General features: G+C 41.8%; 1 protein-coding gene across 1 annotated transcript in view; it reads left to right on the top strand.

Moving 5' to 3' along the window:
• LOC143983036 (multidrug and toxin extrusion protein 2-like) overlaps positions 1 to 20,115 on the top strand; it is a 447,238-nt gene that overhangs the window by 130,657 nt on the left and 296,466 nt on the right. The gene's annotated exons all lie outside the window — the stretch shown is intronic.

Below are 20,115 nucleotides of genomic sequence, written 5' to 3'. Positions count from 1 at the left end.
AGGTGCCGATTGTGGCACCGGAGGGGGGGGGAGGGATCAGATTAGCGAAACTTCCCCTTTAGGGTGGAGAACCACTTTAATGTTGAAAAGCCTCCACCGTGCAAAAAGAGGGATGAAAAGGGAGACAGGACACTCAGGAAAAAATAGAGAACAGACGGATTAAAAAAAATTATTATATAGAGATAAATAAATAAAAAATGTGTGAATGTGTGTGTGTGTGTGTAAAATATTATTTATATATATATTTATATTTATATATATATATATATATATATATATATATATATATATATATATATATATATATATATATATATATATATATATATATATATATATATATATATATATATATATATAGAGCAATGCGTTGGCACTATATAAATCCTGAATAATAGTGTATATATATATATATATATATATATATATATATATATATATATATATATATATATATTTCACTCCCACTGAGCCTGCCTCGCAGGGTAATATAACATATAAGCCGTGAGGGAGAAGAAACAAAGAGCCCCAATATTGAAGTATGCCAAAGTAATAATGATGTATTAAAATCAAGAAGGCATATGTTACGGTACTCACATTAAAGCATATGAGCACTGAGCTTGTGCTCAGGACATCACTTCCGGTGTCCAAATGTTCCTAAGCATGTCGTCACATGACTTCATCAGGGAATAGAATACGGATGTAGGAAGTGTCTTTAACTAGTTTAAGCTAAGTATATTGACTAGCACCCATTTTCTTGAAGCTGCGTATTAAATAGCACTATGGCGGCCATTTTCTTGTAGGTATCCTCAAGGCTACACCCGCAGCCATCTTCCCAGACTTTAACATGGGACAATGACGCAGAGGCAGCAAGGGGGGGGGGGGGGTGGTAATGGAGCGAGTATGTACTGTTAGATCAATAAAAGAAACACACCGATCTAGCATGAATAAGGCTAAAATAAAAAGCCAGTGACACATCGGGAGATCACATTAAGTCCCAATGGTCAAGGTAGGGTAAAACACGTATCAAGATCAACGCGAGAAAAAAACCGGAGGTGATTTATTGATCAGTGCTGCAGATAGCTGCATAATAGACAGCTAACAGAAAATATATATTCCAAAGGGGGCAGCAATTAACCAAGGCTACAATTACTCAAAAACATGCATCTCTATTGGTAAGGTGAAGTCAGCACCAGCCAATAGGATACTGCAATTAACCAGTAATGCCACATACACATGATCAGACAACTCTCCGGACTTCGCAGCGGAGGTCTGCCGGACTTTCCGAACGAGCAGACTTGTCCACACATGCCCACACATGACTGGACTTTTGAAATGAACGGACTTGCCCACACACGGAGTAAATTCTGTTAATTCTGAACATGACTCCAGGTAGACGGGGCTAGCGAAGGAAGTCAATGTCGATCCCTGCATTGGAGAGATTGACACCTCGCGAGCCCCGTCGCCTGGTATGGATTTAAAGGGGAACCCCTACGCCCAAGAAATGGTGTGGGGGTCCCCCCAAAATCCATACCAGACCCTTATCCGAGCACACAGCCTGGCCAGTCAGGAAAGGGGGTGGGGACAGGCGAGCGCCCACCCTCCTGAACCTTACCATGCCATGTGCCCTCAAAATGGGGGGGTGGGTGCTTTGGGGAAGGGGGGGCCACCCCAAAGCACCTTGTCCCCATGTTGATGTTGACAAGGGTCTCTTCCCAACAACCCTGGCCGTTGGTTGTCAGGGTCTGCATTACGATGTACCCCTACCCATTCCCCTGGGGAAAAAAAAAGTGTTAATAAAAAAAACACACCACAGGTTTTTAAAGTACTTTACTAGACAGCTCCGGGGCTTTCTCCTTCGACGCTACTGCCGCCCGGGAGTCTTGGTCCCCCTCATCCTCCTCCTGAGGCATGTCACTGAATGAATACTTTTTGGGCCGGATTGTAAGTTGGCTTCCCTTTATTTGAGAGATAGTTCTCCGTCTAAAGGTTATCCCATATTTATAGATATGCTTGATTTAATTTTAGAGCATTTTTGCTCCTGGTGATTGGCATGAGCCATGAAACGTGCGTTTAGTATATATCCAACTGATGCCCAGACAAATTTGGCTTACCATGAGCAATCGCCTATGTTTGTTGATTTTATGAATGGATGAGTGTGTCTATGCATTTGCATTGTTAACCATGTTGCATTCTATTCTGTATAATATCTGTATATTTAAAGAAGTGTATGTAAACAAATGTATCATAGTTTACTGTGTCCTGTATCCCAGACTGACACATTTCATGATGTGATTTGTATTTTATAAATGACATGCCTCATTTAAAGTCCTATTTCCCTCTCTCTCCAAATGATGATTTTTACATGTAGGAGAGAGATGTCAGACTTGGCCTGGGTGCTCCAGAACGCCTGCAGGTGCTCCCTGCATGTTGGGCCTCTCTATGTGACCACGCTGTGTAAAAGTCTCACACATGTGGTATCGCCATACTCGGGAGTAATAGCAGAATGTGTTTTGGGGTGTAATTTGTGGTATGCATATGCTGTGTGTGAGAAATAACCTGCTAATATGACAATTTTGTGAAAATAAAATCATTTGGGGGGTATTTGTCATTTTCTGGCATGTTAGGGTCTCAAGAAATGAGATAGGCCGTCAGTACTTCAGGTGTTATCAGTTTTCAGATATAGAGTACACACGCTATGGTGCCAATAACTTTTACAAAGACCAAATATACACCAATTTGTACTTTTTTTTTACCAAAGATATGCAGCAGTATAAATTTTGGCAAAAATGTATGAAGAAAAATTACTAATTGTCTAAATTTTATAACAGAAACGAAGAAAAATGCATTTTTTTTATAGAATGTTTGGTCTTTTTTCTTTTATAGCGCAAAAAAAAAAACCCAGCGGTGATTAAATTCCACCAAAAGAAAGCTCTATTTATGTGAAAAAAGGACAAAAATTTCATATAGGTACAGTGGTGCACGACTGAGTAATTGTCATTCAAAATGTGATAGCACCGAAAGATGAAAATTGGTCTGGTTAGAAAGGGGGTTTAAGTGCCCAGTGGTCAAGTGGTTAAAACAGATTTGGCATAATCATATACCAAGGATATGCAATTAGCGGACCTCCAGCTGTTGCAGAACTACAAGTCCCATGAGGCATAGCAAGACTCTGACAGCCACAAGCATGACACCCAGAGGCAGAGGCATAATGGGAATTGTAGTTTTGCAACAGCTGGAGGTCCACTAATTGCATATCCCTGTCATAGACCAATATCGGAAAAGAAGACAGCTTCACAAAATTGGCCAAATAAATCACTATTGAAAATAATCACCACATGTACACACAGACACAAGACACAACATATAACAAATAAAAAGAGAGGTCCAGACGCCATATAGCAACACACAGGTTAGGGTGTCAGATGAAAACATTCATCATGATTTAAATTTAAGAAACAGCAATGTGGCTATACAAGTAAGTAAATGACAGCCTTACCTGTGTGCGGCTCTAATAGGGGATGGATTGGGAAATAGGGAATGGAAGGGGGGAAAACTAAAAGTCACAAAAGTAGTTATCAAGGAGCATTAATAGCACTATAGTGGGGGGGACACTGATCTGGGTCATGCCATCCGCAAGAATAGCTTGAGTACCATTGGTCCTGGTACTAGGAAAAAATATATCAGGTGGGTAATGATGGACGAACTTCCGACGGGACGTTTCACGAACGCAAACCGCGAATGCGGCCGATTGTTTGCGAACCGTAACATATTTGCAGCCACAAAATAATTACTAGCTGTGCACACATAGTCCCACCACATGGCCAATGACATAACACATGTATGGGGTGAATCTGGGTTCGACAACTATAAGCATTCTTTTTTTATATGTGAAATTGTGACAATTCAGGACTGTGGAGCGCATGAAGGCAATGGAGGAGAGGGAAGATCAGGGTAGGCAAAGAAGAGGGTGCAGGAGATGATCACCAGCACCGTGATATAGAGCACTGACACCTGCACCATGATAGAGTCATCTGACACCAGCACCGTGATAGAGAGCACTGACATCAGCAGCGTGACATACAGCAATGACACCTGCACCGTGATAGAGTGATCTGACACCAGCACCGTGATAGAGTGATCTGACACCAGCACCGTGATAGAGTGATCTGACACCAGCACCGTGATAGAGTGATCTGACACCAGCACCGTGATAGAGTGATCTGACACCAGCACCGTGATAGAGTGATCTGACACCAGCACCGTGATAGAGTCATCTGCAGTAGGGATGAGCTTCGAGTTCGAGTCGAACTCATGTTCCACTCGAACATTACCTGTTCGCCTGTTCAGCGAACAGTGAACAATTTGGGCTGTTCGCAGCAAATTCGAAAAGCCGGAACACCCTATACAAGTCTATGGGAGAAATCTAAAGTGCTAATTTTAAAGGGTAATATGCAGGTTACTGTCCTAAAAAGTGTTTGGGGACCCGGGTCCTGCCCCAGGGGACATGGATCAATGCAAAAAAAAGTTTTAAAAACGGCCGTTTTTTCAGGAGCAGTGATTTTAATAATGATTAAAGTGAAACAATAAAAGTGTAATATTCCTTTAAATTTCGTAGCTGGGGGGTATCTATAGTATGCCTGTGAAGGGGCGCATGTTTCTGGTGCTTAGAACTGTCCCTGCACAAAGTGTCATTTGTGCAGGAAAAAAAGTCTTTTAGAATCACTTGCGGCTATTGTCGGGTCCCGTAATACAGAGAACACTCAATGAGTGTTCTCTGCATTAGCTGACAATTCATTCATTCATTGATAAATAAAAAAAAGCGTGGGGGTTCCCCTAAATTCAATTACCAGGCCCTTCAGGTCCGACATGGATATTAAGGGGAACCCCGTGTCAAATTTTAAAAGAAATTGACGTGGGGGTCCCCCTAAATAGCCATAACCAGACCCTTCAGGTCTGATATGGATATTAAGGGGAACCCCGCATCAAATTTAAAAAAAAATTGACGTGGGGGTCCCCCTAAAAATCCATATCAGACCCTTTATCCGAGCACGCAACCTGGCAGGCCGCAGGAAAAGAGGGGGGTACGAGAGAGCGGCCCCCCCTCCCTCCTGAACCATACCAGGCCACATACCCTCAACATTGGGAGGATGCTTTGGGGGTCTGTGACCCCTCAAAGCACCTTGTCCCCATGTTGATGAGGACAAGGGCCTCATCCTCACAACCCTGGCCGTTGGTTGTGAGGGTCTGCGGGCGGGGGGCTTATCAGAATCTGGAAGCCCCCTTTAACAAGGGGACCCCCAGATCCCGCCCCCCCCCCTGTTTGAAATGGTAAGGGGGTACAAAAGTACCCCTACCATTTCACAAAGAAAGTGTCAAAATGGTTAAATAAGACAAACACACTTTTGAAAAATTCCTTTATTAAAAATAAAAAAAAGATTCCAGTGGTGCTAATCCACTCTTGCTATCCAGCGACGGGTCTCCGGGGTCCAGCGATGGATGATCATATCCAGCGACGGGGGATCTCTCAGTCCAGCGCTGTCCATACATCCTTCTTCTGTCTCCACTCCGGAGACACTGCAGAGATCCCAGCGCTGACGTTTCTTATATTAGGAGGGCGGGGCCACCCGTCACCTGACCCCGCCCCTCTGACGCAGGAGAGGGAAGCCAGGGGTTCCCCAGTGACGTGTGGGTGACCCCGCCCCCTCTGATGTAACGGAAACCCACACGTCACTGGGGAACCCCTGGCTTCCCTCTCCTGCGTCAGAGGGGCGGGGTCAGGTGACGGGTGGCCCCGCCCTCCTAATATAAGAAACGTCAGCGCTGGGATCTCTGCAGTATCTCCGGAGTGGAGACAGAAGAAGGATGTATGGACAGCGCTGGACTGAGAGATCCCCCGTCGCTGGATATGATCATCCATCGCTGGACCCCGGAGACCCGTCGCTGGATAGCAAGAGTGGATTAGCACCGCTGGAATCTTTTTTTTATTTTTAATAAAGGAATTTTTCAAAAGTGTGTTTGTCTTATTTAACCATTTTGACACTTTCTTTGTGAAATGGTAGGGGTACTTTTGTACCCCCTTACCATTTCAAACAGGGGGGGGCGGGATCTGGGGGTCCCCTTGTTAAAGGGGGCTTCCAGATTCTGATAAGCCCCCCGCCCGCAGACCCTCACAACCAACGGCCAGGGTTGTGAGGATGAGGCCCTTGTCCTCATCAACATGGGGACAAGGTGCTTTGAGGGGTCACAGACCCCCAAAGCATCCTCCCAATGTTGAGGGTATGTGGCCTGGTATGGTTCAGGAGGGAGGGGGGGCCGCTCTCTCGTACCCCCCTCTTTTCCTGCGGCCTGCCAGGTTGCGTGCTCGGATAAAGGGTCTGATATGGATTTTTAGGGGGACCCCCACGTCAATTTTTTTTTAAATTTGATGCGGGGTTCCCCTTAATATCCATATCAGACCTGAAGGGTCTGGTTATGGATATTTAGGGGGACCCCCACGTAAATTTTTTTTTAAATTTGACACGGGGTTCCCCTTAATATCCATGTCGGACCTGAAGGGCCTGGTAATTGAATTTAGGGGAACCCCCACGCTTTTTTTTTTTATCAATGAATGAATGAATTGTCGGCTAATGCAGAGAACACTCATTGAGTGTTCTCTGTATTACGGGACCCGACAATAGCCGCAAGTGATTTTAAAAGACTTTTTTTTCTGCACAAATGACACTTTGTGCAGGGACAGTTCTAAGCACCAGAAACATGCGCCCCTTCACAGGCATACTATAGATACCCCCCAGCTACGAAATTTAAAGGAATATTACACTTTTATTGTTTCACTTTAATCATTATTAAAATCACTGCTCCTGAAAAAACGGCCGTTTTTAAAACTTTTTTTTGCATTGATCCATGTCCCCTGGGGCAGGACCCGGGTCCCCAAACACTTTTTAGGACAGTAACCTGCATATTACCCTTTAAAATTAGCACTTTAGATTGTGAACGTTCGAGTCCCATAGACTTTAATAGGGTTCTAAAGTTCACACGAAGTTTAGGTCTGTTCGCAGGTTCTGGTGCGAACCGAACAGGGGGGTGTTCGGCTCATCCCTAGTCAGCAGCCTGATATACAGCACTGACACCTGCACCGTAAGCAGTCCCAGGAGGAAGTCAGCATAGCACAGGGATGGTGGGAGCCCCTCATAATGAGCATAGCACAGGGATGGTGGGAGCCCCTCATAATATGCACAGCAGAGGTACAGCCCCAGGAGTAAGTCAGCATAGCACAGGGATGGTGGGAGCCCCTCATAATAAGCAGCCCCAGGAGGAAGTCAGCACAGCACAGGGATGGTGGGAGCCCCTCATAATAAGCAGCCCCAGGAGGAAGTCAGCACAGCACAGGGATGGTGGGAGCCCCTCATAATAAGCAGCCCCAGGAGGAAGTCAGCATAGAACAGGGATGGTGGGAGCCCCTCATAATGAACATAGCACAGGGATGGTGGGAGCCCCTCATAATAAGCAGCCCCAGGAGGAAGTCAGGACAGCACAGGGATGGTGGGAGCCCCTCATAATGAGCATAGCACAGGGATGGTGGGAGCCCCTCATAATAAGCAGCCCCAGGAGGAAGTGAGCACAGCACAGGGATGGTGAACTTTACAAACCTACAGGTCATATTTGCAGCCACAAAATAATTACTAGCTGTGCACACATAGTCCCACCACATGGCCAATGACATAACACATGTATGAGGTGAATCTGGGATCGACAACTACAAGCATTCTTTTTTTATATGTGAAATTCTGAAAATTCAGGACTCTTCAGACAATGAAGGCGAGGGAAGGTCAGGGTAGGTAAAGAAGAGGGTGTAGGAGGTGATCAGCAGCACCAGCACCGTGATATAGAGCACTGACACCAGCACCGTGATAGAGAGCACTGACATCAGCAGCGTGATATACCAATCCTTAAGGATTAGCAGACTGTACCTCACTCAACCCTATATACTCTAGTACGCTATACCTTACCAGGCCTTAGAAGGACCTTTGTGCAACTAGTAGGTTGTGATTAGCAGAGTGTACCTCACTCAACCCTATATACTGTAGTACACTATACCTTACCAGTCCTTATAAGGACCTTTGTGGAACCAGTAGGTTGTGATTAGCAGACTGTACCTCAGTCCCTATACTCATAAAGGACAACTGCAGCAGAAGGGCAGCAGTCAAGTATAATATTCTTTCTACATTTGGAAGAAAGAATATTATACGTGTACAACCCTATTACTATACCAGTCCTGAAAAGGACCTTTGTGGACCTAATAGTAACAGCTACTGATTAAACTGACTGTCCCTCACTGCCACACACAGCGTCCTATCTGTCCCTCTCTCAGCACTGACAAAAGACAATCTGTTGCAACAATGACTTGAATAGCAGTGCCTCAAACCTATATCCTGAACTACACCTATACCATACCAGTCCTTAAAAGAACTTTTGTGGACCTAATAGCTAGCAATTTGGGTCACTGCAGTCTCTCCCTGCTCCACACAGCAACCTCCCCCTATAGTGACAGTAGAAAGAATGTAAAATGGTCGCCGGATTGGGTCTATTTATAAGTTAGGGGGGATGTCCAAGTGTTCATGTGCTGTAATGTCTCATTTGGCTGTCCTGTACCACATGATGGATGTGTCATCATAGGTCAAAGTTCTTTTACACAGTAAACACGGCAGTCCGCCGGGCGAACAGCGGCAATAGTCCACCGATCGGGCGGACCGCGAACAGCCGAAATTCGCCACGAACCGACCGCCGGGCGAACCGTTCGGCCATCCCTACAGGTGGGAGTCCAATATGTATAGAAGGGTTTGCTCATAGAAAGTCCCGCTACCAAATATCAACCATATTCATGATGGTAAATCAATCCTTGGGTAAAAAATTGCTTAGTCCCGGTAATATATGAGCCTGGGTTTGGTATTCAGTTTTAATCCCATCGGTGATATGCATGTGGATTTTATCATCAAACCCGTATAGGCTAGGAAATAGGGAACTTCCTATAGGTAATTGGTGCAGTTTTAAGTATCATATTCTGGGCTTGATGCAATCGCCCTATAGTGGAGGTACTTTACCGTCCCATGTGGTGGGTATGTAAGTTGCCTCCGTCCTCTGTATTCCCTTCCGTGACCCCCCCCGTAGATATCTTTTAAAGCGTGTCTTTGACACCAATACTGACGCACGACTGATTGTGAGTTATCCAATGCAGTCACCAATTAGCCATACAGGATCAGGTCTCTCCCCGCTGCTATTAGCATCCTCAATGCTGAGAGTTTGTGAGAGCAGTATCACATGACAGAATGGCAGTGACGTCAATGCGTTTCAAAATAACGTAGCTTCATCTGGATGATGATTGGATGGCAGTCTTCACTCCCTTCACCCCCATTTTTGCAAAAATAGTGATTGCTGAACTTCAAAAAATGGCCCATAAGCGCAGACAAATCCAAGACAGCTTAAATCATTATTTGAATAGCTTCAATATTAAGAACGGCTTTGTAGGGTAAGTTATAGTAAAGAAAGGAAAACACATAAAATAAGGTAAAGAGAGGAAAGAGGGGAGAAAAAGAGTGGGAGGAGAAGACAAAAAAAAAATTATATATATATATATATATATATATATATATATATATATATATATATATATATATATATATATATATATATATATATATATATATATATATATATATATATATATATATATATATAGGGACCCTGGCACTACCTCAAGAATGTATAAATATAGGGTACACCCTTATCGCATGAGGTGATCTGAGATCTATCTACTATATTAGTCCTATATCCCATGGGTAATAGGGGAAAGATCCCAGTGTGAACAACAAAAAGGAAAAAAGACCAGACTATATAGTCCAGACCACCTGAAGAAATTGTCTATACTTCGGAGTATAATAACAGGCACAGGGTATGGTCCAACTACTCCCCTATTTTCTGTATACACCTGCTGAGTATATAAGGGTACTATGTGGTAGGGATAATCCAAATTGATAAGGTATATCACATCATAGACACATAATTGGACGTGACCAAGCAAAAAATAAATATAAAATGTAAATAAAATAAAATAAAAATGATAGGACGATGATTGACTTATATAGCTTCCTATCACTTTCCACTTATCTAGCTATATATAATTTGTACAGTCCTTATTATATAGGTACAGATAGGCCAATATTAAAAGTCTCCAACTTGATATAACAAGTATCTCAATCCGATTCACTGAGTGTTGAGTAGAGTCCACAACATATGTGAAAAGAATTCCCAAAGAAAAATAGTTGTGCAAAAATGCAATATATATATATATATATATACACAAAAATTGCAAAAAAATCAGGAAATGTGTATAATAACAACCAAAAAATAATAATGAATTAATGTGAGTGATAAATAAGCTTATGCAAAACCAAAATGCAAAGAGAGCATACGTTAGTGCTCATTCAAAACAAGCCGATGACTTCTGTACTTACCTCCTCAGGTCCCCACTCACCGGATCCCTATACCCACAGGGGGTAGTTGTGCGTGTAAATCCCAATCTCCAAACGCTTGTCAGCCAGATCATCCACCCTTTTTCACTCCTCTGGTGTGCCGTTGATGCTTCTATAGGTCAGGTGCAGGCAAACCAATAGATCCTCAGGGAGATGAAAAAATATATCCCATAGTGCAATAACTTGTTGTCACCAAAAAAGCTTTTATTCGTTAAAACATTTTGATTACAGGCCTGCTCAAAAAGCCATGAAAAATCATCCAAAGCCCACAGGTACAATTAGGATGAAAAAATAATAAATAAAAAATAATGATCAAAATACAGAAATTCAAAAAAACACAGCAAAAACCACAAAAAATAAAAGACGTTCTTACTTAATGGATGTATTCAATTGAACTACCTCTGTCCCCTGCATTTATTAATTTATCAATTAATATATTTTTGGTCCTGCCCATTTTTTAAGCATTTTTTTAATCAATTAAGGATTTTTTCTTTTTTGTGTTTTTTGCTGTGTTTTTTTGAATTTCTGTATTTTGATCTTTATTTTTTATTTATTTATTATTTTTTCATCCTAATTGTACCTGTGGGCTTTGGATGATTTTTCATGGCTTTTGGAGCCGGCCTGTAATCAAAATGTTTTAACGAATAAAAGCTTTTTTGGTGACAACAAGTTACTGCACTATGGGATATATTTTTTCATCTCCCTGAGGATCTATTGGCTTGCCTGCACCTGACCTATAGAAGCATCAACCGCACGCCAGAGGAGTGAAAAAGGGTGTATGATCTGGCTGACAAGCGTTTGGAGATTGGGATTTACATGCACAAATACCCCCTGTGGGTATAGGGATCCGGTGAGTGGGTGTCAGGCTAGGTGCAGATAACAAGTAACAGTTCAGGTGTGCTGATTATACAAAGAGTTCAAAGCACATACCATGAGCAGGTCTAAGCAGAGCAGGTCAGCTGGGACTTGTAGTACACCGCTGCAGACGAAGGTAGGTGATTGCTGGACCTTGTAGTTCACTGCTGTAGATGAGGGTAGATGAGTGCTGGACCTTGTAGTTCACTGTTGTAGATGAGGATAGATGATTGCTGGACCTTGTGGTTCACTGCTGCAGATGTGGGTACTAGTAGAATCAGGCAAAGCGTAGTCTAGGCAAGCTGGGTCATACACAGGTAGATCAGAATCCAAACGGTACAGAATCAGAAGCAAGCAAGGAAGGTCAAACAAGCCGGGTCAAACAAGAAAGTCACAGAGCAAATATCAGCTGGATCAAACACAAGTGAACTCTAACACGAGCGCTGACTGAATGCTGATACAGGTGATTTAAACGTGAGCTGGCCAATCACTGTTGTTTCCCAGACACAGGCTGTGTCAGGTGAGTTGTGCTGGGTCCTAAAGGGATTCTAGTACTGACAGTGGGGACCTGAGGAGGTGAGTACAGAAGTCATCGGCTTGTTTTGAATGAGCACTAACGTCACCTTATGGTCCACCTGTATGAAGATTTGCTGTATATAGATTTTTCCTTTAAGGAACTTTTTCCTAATGAACTTTTTATGATATCATAAAGACTTCTTGCACATTACAGTACAAAATAGTGTGAGCATATGCTCTCTTTGCATCTTGGTTTTGCATAAGCTTATTTATCACTCACATTAATTCATTATTATTTTTTGGTTGTTATTATACAAATTTCCAGATTTTTTGCAATATATATATATATATATATATTCCCAAAGGAAAACAGTTGTGCAAAAAAATAATAAAAAAATTATATATATATATATATATATATATAAATATTTTTTGCACAACTATTTTCCTTTGGGAATTCTTTTCACATATGTTGTGGATAGGGATGAGCTTCAAGTTCGAGTCGAACTCATGGTTCAGCCACCTGTTCTTGGACAAAGGGGGCATTTTCTTAGATCGAATCCTTAGGTTCGCCAATCTCTTACTAGGTTATAGTTATTTTTGGAGGTGGAGTCTGGTCTAAGGCCTGCTCCACCCCCTCTTTCTCTAAAAAAGTTACTGTCTTAGTATTCTCCTTGTCTGTGTCACTGTTGACGTGTGCCCCCTCCCTGCGTTCGACCACATCCTCGTCGGTCGGTAAGGCTTGGTCTTTTTCTAAGTCAGTTATGTCCCTTAAATTTACTATATAAAAATAGTACTGTAGTATTTATAGATAAGAGACACCAGTGTCACATTAAGACCTAGTTATCCCTATTGAGGGATATTTAATAAGTAATTTTTTGTATATACATGTGTGTGTGGAAAAGCATTAATAAAATCTTGTTATACCCGGTCTGTCCTCATTGATGAACACTTTTTTAGGATTTTTTTCATAGTTTTTTGTTGATGTGACATGGAGAGCATGCCCCCTTTATTAAAAAAACAAAACAAAAAAAAGGATGGGCTCTCCGTGTGACATCATTGAATGGTCACACCCCATGGCTGTGTAAGAGATGTCAGACAGCGGGTGACAATACAACAGAGGAAGGCGGTGTGAGAAAGAACATGGCATAAACTGTATCAAATCTCCAGCTACAGGCCAAAGATCGAAGTCCCTTTGCATGCACATAAACTAAGCAACAGTTTTCTAAGCATATGTACCTGTGAAGTGTAAACCTTACAATTTTAAATGTCCAAGTCCCTGGGCATGATTGGTGCTAACAAACATTAACATCAGACCCTGGCTACAAGGAACTTCCAATCTAAAGTCCAAAACTAACTTTCTTATATTAGAGACTATTTGGACAGAGACAACTAAAATGCCAGCATGTCTTTGGATTGTGGTGAGAAACCCACACATGAAGCACATATAAACTTCAACACAAGCATTAGCATGTTGGGGATTTGAACCAGCAACCCCAGAGCTGCTAGACAGAATTACTACTCACTTAGCCAGTGGGCAGCCTCACACATGTAGTCTGCATCTCTGTGGTGTGAACCAGCCCTAAGTCCATAGCCATGCTCATTGTCACAAACAATATACAATATATTGTCCTAAGTATTGGGACACATGCCTTTATACACCCATGAACTCTAATGGTATCCCAGTCTTAGCCCATAGGTTTCAAAATTGATTTGGCCCACCCTTTGCAGCGACAACAGCTTCAACTCTTCCGGGAAGGCTGTCCACGAGGTTTAGGAGTGTGTCTATGGGAACGTTTGACCATTCTTCCAGAAGTGCATTTGTGAGGTCAGGCACTAGTGTTGGACACGAAGGCCTGGCTTACAGTCTTCACTCTAATTCAACCCCTAAGATGTTCTGTTGAGTTGAGGTCAGGACTGTTCAGGTCAAATTTCTCCACCCCAAACTCGCTCATCCATGTCTTTATGGACCTTGCTTTGTGCACTGGACCAAATCCTTTGGTGGAGGGAGGATTATGGCGTGGGGTGTTTTTCAGGGGTTGTTCTTGGCCTCTTAGTTTCAGTGAAGGGAATTCTTAAGGTGCCAGCATACCAAGACATTTTGGACAATTTCATGCTCCCAACTTTGTGGGAAAAGTTTTGAGATGGCCCCTTCCTGTTCCAACATGACTGCACACTAGTGAACAGTTCAACGTCCATAAATACATAGATGAGGGAGTTTGGGGTGGAGGAACTTGACTGGCCTGCACAGAGTCCTGACCTCAACCTGATAGAACACCTTTTGGCTGAATTAGAGCAGAGACTGTGAGCTAGACCTTCTTATCCAACATCAGTGCTTGACCTGACAAATGCGCCTCTGGAAGACTGGTCGAACATTCCCATAGGCACACTAAACCTTGAGGAAAGCCTTCCCAGAAGCTGTTATAGCTGCAAAGAGTGGGCCAAATCACATTTTAACCCTGCGAACTAAGATCAGGCTGCCATTAAAGTTCATGTGTGTGTAAAGGCAGGCGTTCCAATACTTTTGGCTAAATAGTGTATCTGGCAAGATTTGCAATAGTGGTGGAACCCTTCTACACATAAATACTACATTTAGACATAATTTTAGGATCTGAGTCAGGAGTTATGTTTAACAACATAGGGAGATGAGACAACATCTCCACATAAAGTGGCATGTTTGGGATTCACATCCAGATCCTTAGGGCTGTTAAACAGAAGTTCTAACCTCTAAGCCACAGAGCTGCCACATGTGGAACCCTCCTACACATAAATAAACATATACTGCATTTCTTTGGACATAGAATGGTGGAATTACATTAATCACAAGTTATTCTTCTTGATTTATTCTGTGAGATTTGGTGGTTCTTGGTGGGTGAGTGTAGAATAGTGATATTACCCTCTGATTTTTGGGAATTACATTTTAATTTCTGATGTTGATACACATATCACATTTTTTGGGCTCAAATTATGATTATTTGTAAATAATAAAAAACATAAAATTGTGACTCTTTAAATTTGCATCAGCAATGGTATTGTTTGTGGTTTGTAAAGACACCGTGTGAGTTTGGGTAAAGATTTTTGTGAGATGGACAGCAACAAATGAAAGTGAAAGAGAAAAATATATTTTACCAAAACATTCCACATTCTAGCTTTCTTAAAAAAAAATTGATGAAGTAGAAGCAACATTGTTGCAAAAACAAGTCCTTTGAGAGAAAAATATATTTCATCTCAACATGAAAAGGATTTACTTGGTGAAGTTACAATTGTACTATTATAATCAAGGGCTAAAAGTTGCATTGGGCTACATAACTCATTTTCACACTTAACTGCTCCTGAACCCTCCTCTATGTTATCTTATCAGTACGTGTACACAGGTTTGTTTATAGTCATTTCTAGGCAGTTGTGTTTAGAGGCTTTTTTTGGAACCCCAAAAAAATGCGTTTAGAAGCTGTGTTTAGAGGCATTTCAAATGCCAAACGCAGCTAAATGCGGTAACTCGCATTTAGCTTCATTTCGTTTACAGGCGTTTTTCATTTTTGGCTATTTTAAAAAGAATTTTTTTTTTCCAAATGCTTCTAGATGTAAACACGGCTAAACCCAACTAAACGCGGCATATAAATGCGGCTAAATGGCCGTTTTTAGATGCCGTTTTCTAGCTGTCAAGTTAAATCGTTCAAGAGAGGTTGAATAATGCCCCATGTACATGAAGCCTAACCCAACGCTCATTTTGGTATGTACTCTTGGTAAAAAAGCCATGGGAGTTAAAATGAGAGTTGTGTGCAAGTCTGAGCATGCTCAGTTGTGTTGGCACCTAGTTGTAAAGAGATGGGGGAATTTTCTTTTCTCAGACTTTTAAAGATATTTCAGTTAAAAAAAAGAAAGAAAAAGGAGGGCAATAGCCACACTTGTCAAAAAACAGCATGCAGTAGCTGAACACTATAACCTAGATATAAGGTAGAAATAAATGTGAAGAAAAAAGTGCAGCCCTAAAAATATATGAAGAAAGTTGTTGGGCACAACTTACAAAAAAGTGCAAATTAGTGACCATATAATGTGAATAGTGTTACCACAAATCACATATAAAACAGAAAATGCTAAATACTGCTAAAAACTTGCATAAATCGCATATAAAACCAAGAAATTATTGAATACTGTAAATAAATAAAAATTGCATAGCATAGATTAAGCAAAACTAAGGAATATACAAGACCAAAAGATATATGGAGAGTGCTACAATAACAGTGCAAAAAATATGATGAGTCCATAAAAGTGACTAAAAAAATCTTCATATGAATATGTCACTTGGTGTGATTGTTTGACCTCGTGATACCCATCACCTCTAGTAAAAAGGCTTACCGGACCGCCAGCGACCCCCCTTAGTCAGGGAGGTCAAAGAGCGTGAATTGGATCACAGATCCCCAGAAATTAACTTCAGATCTCCTGGGCCTCCTTGATCTCCTGGGCATCGCTTGTCAATTACCTCTGTGTCACGAACAGTCTCTCAATCACGGCAAGTGTTCAAAAGGTTTTGCATATCTTGCAAAAAAGATATGATACTCCAAATAGTGTGATATTGTCTAATCAAAAAGATTTATTGGAGTAAATGATACAAATGATGTTTGGGAGCTTCCACAAGTCTCCAATTAGCATAAAAATTGGTTTTAAACAGAGTTGCTAGAGAGTTGCTGTATACAGACGTTTAAAAATCGATTGCTCATGCGCAGAGCATGTGGGCTTGACTACCTGACAATCATTTTGTCAACAACTGATGTCATCAGGGGTATGCCCACACACCTGCGCTGATGCTCTAAATAGGCTGCTGGCAAAGCAGAGAAGCGCTGCTATAGGTTCAACCAGCGAATGAGGAAAGCGTTATAATTGGATGCAGACAGAAGCAGATCCCAATCCATTACTGCTGATAGCATTATACTTCATAATCACGTTTGCAGAGACATAGAGACACTGTTTAGTGCACGGTCCATTCTGGAAACTCTTCACACTGCCATTCCCTTGTTTGGGAATTTCGTTTAAAAAAAGGAGCTTGCTTCCATGCTTTATCAGCCTTACTATACACAGTCAGTATCATTGCAAAATCTAGAAAAACATAGACAGCATACAATATTCCCCAAATCCACAAAAATATATAAAAATAAAAAAGTTTTTTTATTTTTTTATCCACATATAAAACCCTTTGGTGGATAAGATATAGCATAATCTATTGTTTGGCAAAGAATGGGGGCATCTCTATCTCCACAGATGTAGAATCAGTGCAGGCTTTCCTATCAGATAAAAATATCAATAACACGGGAATTGCCCTTACTCATGAGATTAGCTCCACAGAAATCCAGTTTTTTGGATCTCAGGATCTCCATATCAGGGGGGAGGATAATCACTTCCACCTTTTTTAAAAAGACTGACCATAATGGTTTTATCCCATTTACCCACTAAATTCCTGCCACCACCAGTTGTGATTGATGGCAGTACCTAAGTGCAATTACAAGACTGTCGTACATCAATCATATCCTGGCGAGATGTAGTGAGAATGCCGTGCCAGGGTTCAGGATCATATAAACCCCCAGCACCAGCCATCCCCATATACGGGAAGGGGGCCGTTTGTCCCACTTTTCCAAATTTTCAAAAAGAACAAGTAACGGGGGGGAGGAGGAGAGAGAGAGAGCGAAAAAAAAAAAGGGGAGAAAAGAGAGAAAAAGAAAAGCCACGATTGCAGCCACTGCCCAAGGGCCCCGTTAGGCCAATAAGGTGAAAGCAGGCGGTGTCCCTCCAGCAAGAATATGAAAACATTCCAGTCGTCCCAAGTTTGTTTAAAGGTCTCCTGTTTATCTTGTGCTGTAAGGATCAAGTCCTCTATCTTTTTAATTTCTTTCTACTTTCCTGACCCAATGAATGATGGAGAGAGGGGAACTTTGTTTCCAATAGAGCGGGATACAGGACTTTGCAGCATTTATCAAGTGTCTTAGAATGGATTTTCTATATTTTTTAATGGGGATCCGTCAGAGGTGTTAGAGAAAAAATGCCGCCTCTTCCGGAATTGGAATTTCCGTAAATTTCTGTGTTATGCGTCTTACCTCTCTCCAGAAGTCGATCAAACTGGGACAGGACCAGAATATGTGGAGCAACGTACCCTCTTCTACCCCGCAACACCAACATCTGTCAGAGATGGAGGGGAAATATTTATGCAGTTTGGTTGGTGTCAAGTACCACCTGGTAAGGAGTTTAAAATTCATCTCCTGCATCTTGGTGCACATCGAGGACTTAAAAGCGAGAGTAATAATACGATGTCTTTGCTCCGGGGAAAGTGTGCAATTAAGATCCCTTTCCCAACTGGTCAGACACGGTAAGTCGGGATGCTCTGGAGGTGTATTCAGAAGCGCATATGTCTGAGAAAGGATATGGGCCAAAGGACCTTCACTCGTACATAGCATCTCAAAGTCCGTCTGACGGCGATCAAATTCTTGGGGATTGGGAAGAGAGTGGAGGAAATGATGTAATTGCACTGCTCTCCAAAAAGGCAACTGAAAATTTCCCAATGGATCGGTCAAGATTGAGATAGCTGGCCATTAAAACATTTATCACGTGTACCACTAAGTGTGTGGTCTATCTCCTCCGGTGCCATTGTGGCCTGCAATATGTTGGCCAAACTATACGTATGCTGCATATCAGGCTAGGGAAACACATAGCCAACATTAAAAAAGGCTTTGACAAGCATAATGTTTGTAAGCATTATGACTTGAAACACGGACGAGACCCCAGGGGAACTACCTTTGTGGCCTTAGAGAAATATGTACCCCACTGCGAGACAGTAATGGGAAACATAACTTCTCAAGGGCAGAGACCAATTGGCTATTTCGATTAGGTTCTCATATACCTGGAGGCCTGAATGTAGAGTGGGACATCAACTGTTTTATCAATACCAGTTTATGTCCCCCTACAGAATCTGTGGAGATAGCGATGTCCCCATTCTTTGCCAAACAAAAGATTATGCTATATCTTATCCACCAAAGGGTTTTATATGTAGATAAAAAAAAGGAAAGAAAACTACCAAACAAAACCCTTTTTTATTTTTATATATTTTCGTGGATTTGGGGAACATTGTATGCTGTCTGTTGTTCTAGATTTTGCAATGATACTGACTGTGTATTTTAAAGCTGGTAAAGCATGGAAGCAAGTTCCCTTTTTTTTAAACAAAATTCCCAAACAAGATTTTTGTAGTTATCCTTTTTGGCCACAAAATGGCAGTGTGGAGAGTTTCCAGAATGGACCATGCACTAAACAGTGTCTCTATCTCTGCAAACGTGATTGCATTAAAGTGGAGTTCCACCCATTTTCTACACTTCTTCCCTATGGTACCCCCTGTGAGCATCCTTTTCGCAATGGAAATTATTATTATTTTTTTTTTTAAATACCCTTTAATTGCCTTCTTTCTCCTGCACTTCAGGCAGCACCCACCTAGGCGATTGCGTCACTAGGCGATTTGCAAGGGCTCCTGGGATAGCGGCGTCATGTATCCCAGGAGACCTTGTGAATCGCCTAGTGACAAGATCTCGTGATGACTGATGGGAACGTCTGCTGGCGCCGCTATGGCAATGTGTTAGAACTCAGGAGGAAGGAGTGCCACGCAGTGCCATTAGTACGCAGGCACGAGATTGAGAGCTGGCTGCTGGGTAGCGAGCTGCACCGATTCCCGGAAATAGATAGAAGAGGGCTTCAGATGCCCACAGTGTAGATGAACCCTGCCTGCTTCCGAGATCCAGGTACTTTTATTAAATTCAAACATAAATAACAAGGACTCCATGAATAACACTAATCTAAAGCTTGCATATAGAGTGGATCAAGTTGGAGTGGAGTTTTAAAAAAAATCAAATTGGGGGACTGGAACTCTGCTTTAAGTATAATGCAGGTCATACACGGTCGAATTTCGAACGAATTTTCTTTTCAAAATCAGAAAATTCGTTTTGTTTGTGATCCGATGATGCCACCATTGATTTTCGAAATTCGGCCGACCAAGCCTTCAATTTCACCTCATGTTGCTACAGAAAAGAATTTTCTTGGCTGGGAATCTTCTTTTCTCTCTGTACATTTTCTTTTATCTCCGTACATTTTCTTACGCTTCTCGCACGATTCTCCCATCATTGATTAGAAAATCGTTTGTTTTTCTAAAAATTTCCAACATGTCCGATTCCTCAAATTTTATTTC

The sequence above is a fragment of the Lithobates pipiens genome, unplaced genomic scaffold, assembly GCF_037356315.1.
Source record: "Lithobates pipiens isolate NorthernLeopardFrog02 unplaced genomic scaffold, aLitPip1_a1.2 Scaffold_16, whole genome shotgun sequence".
In the NCBI taxonomy this organism is placed as follows: domain Eukaryota; kingdom Metazoa; phylum Chordata; class Amphibia; order Anura; family Ranidae; genus Lithobates; species Lithobates pipiens.
This window is presented reverse-complemented; position numbering and strand designations above follow the sequence as displayed.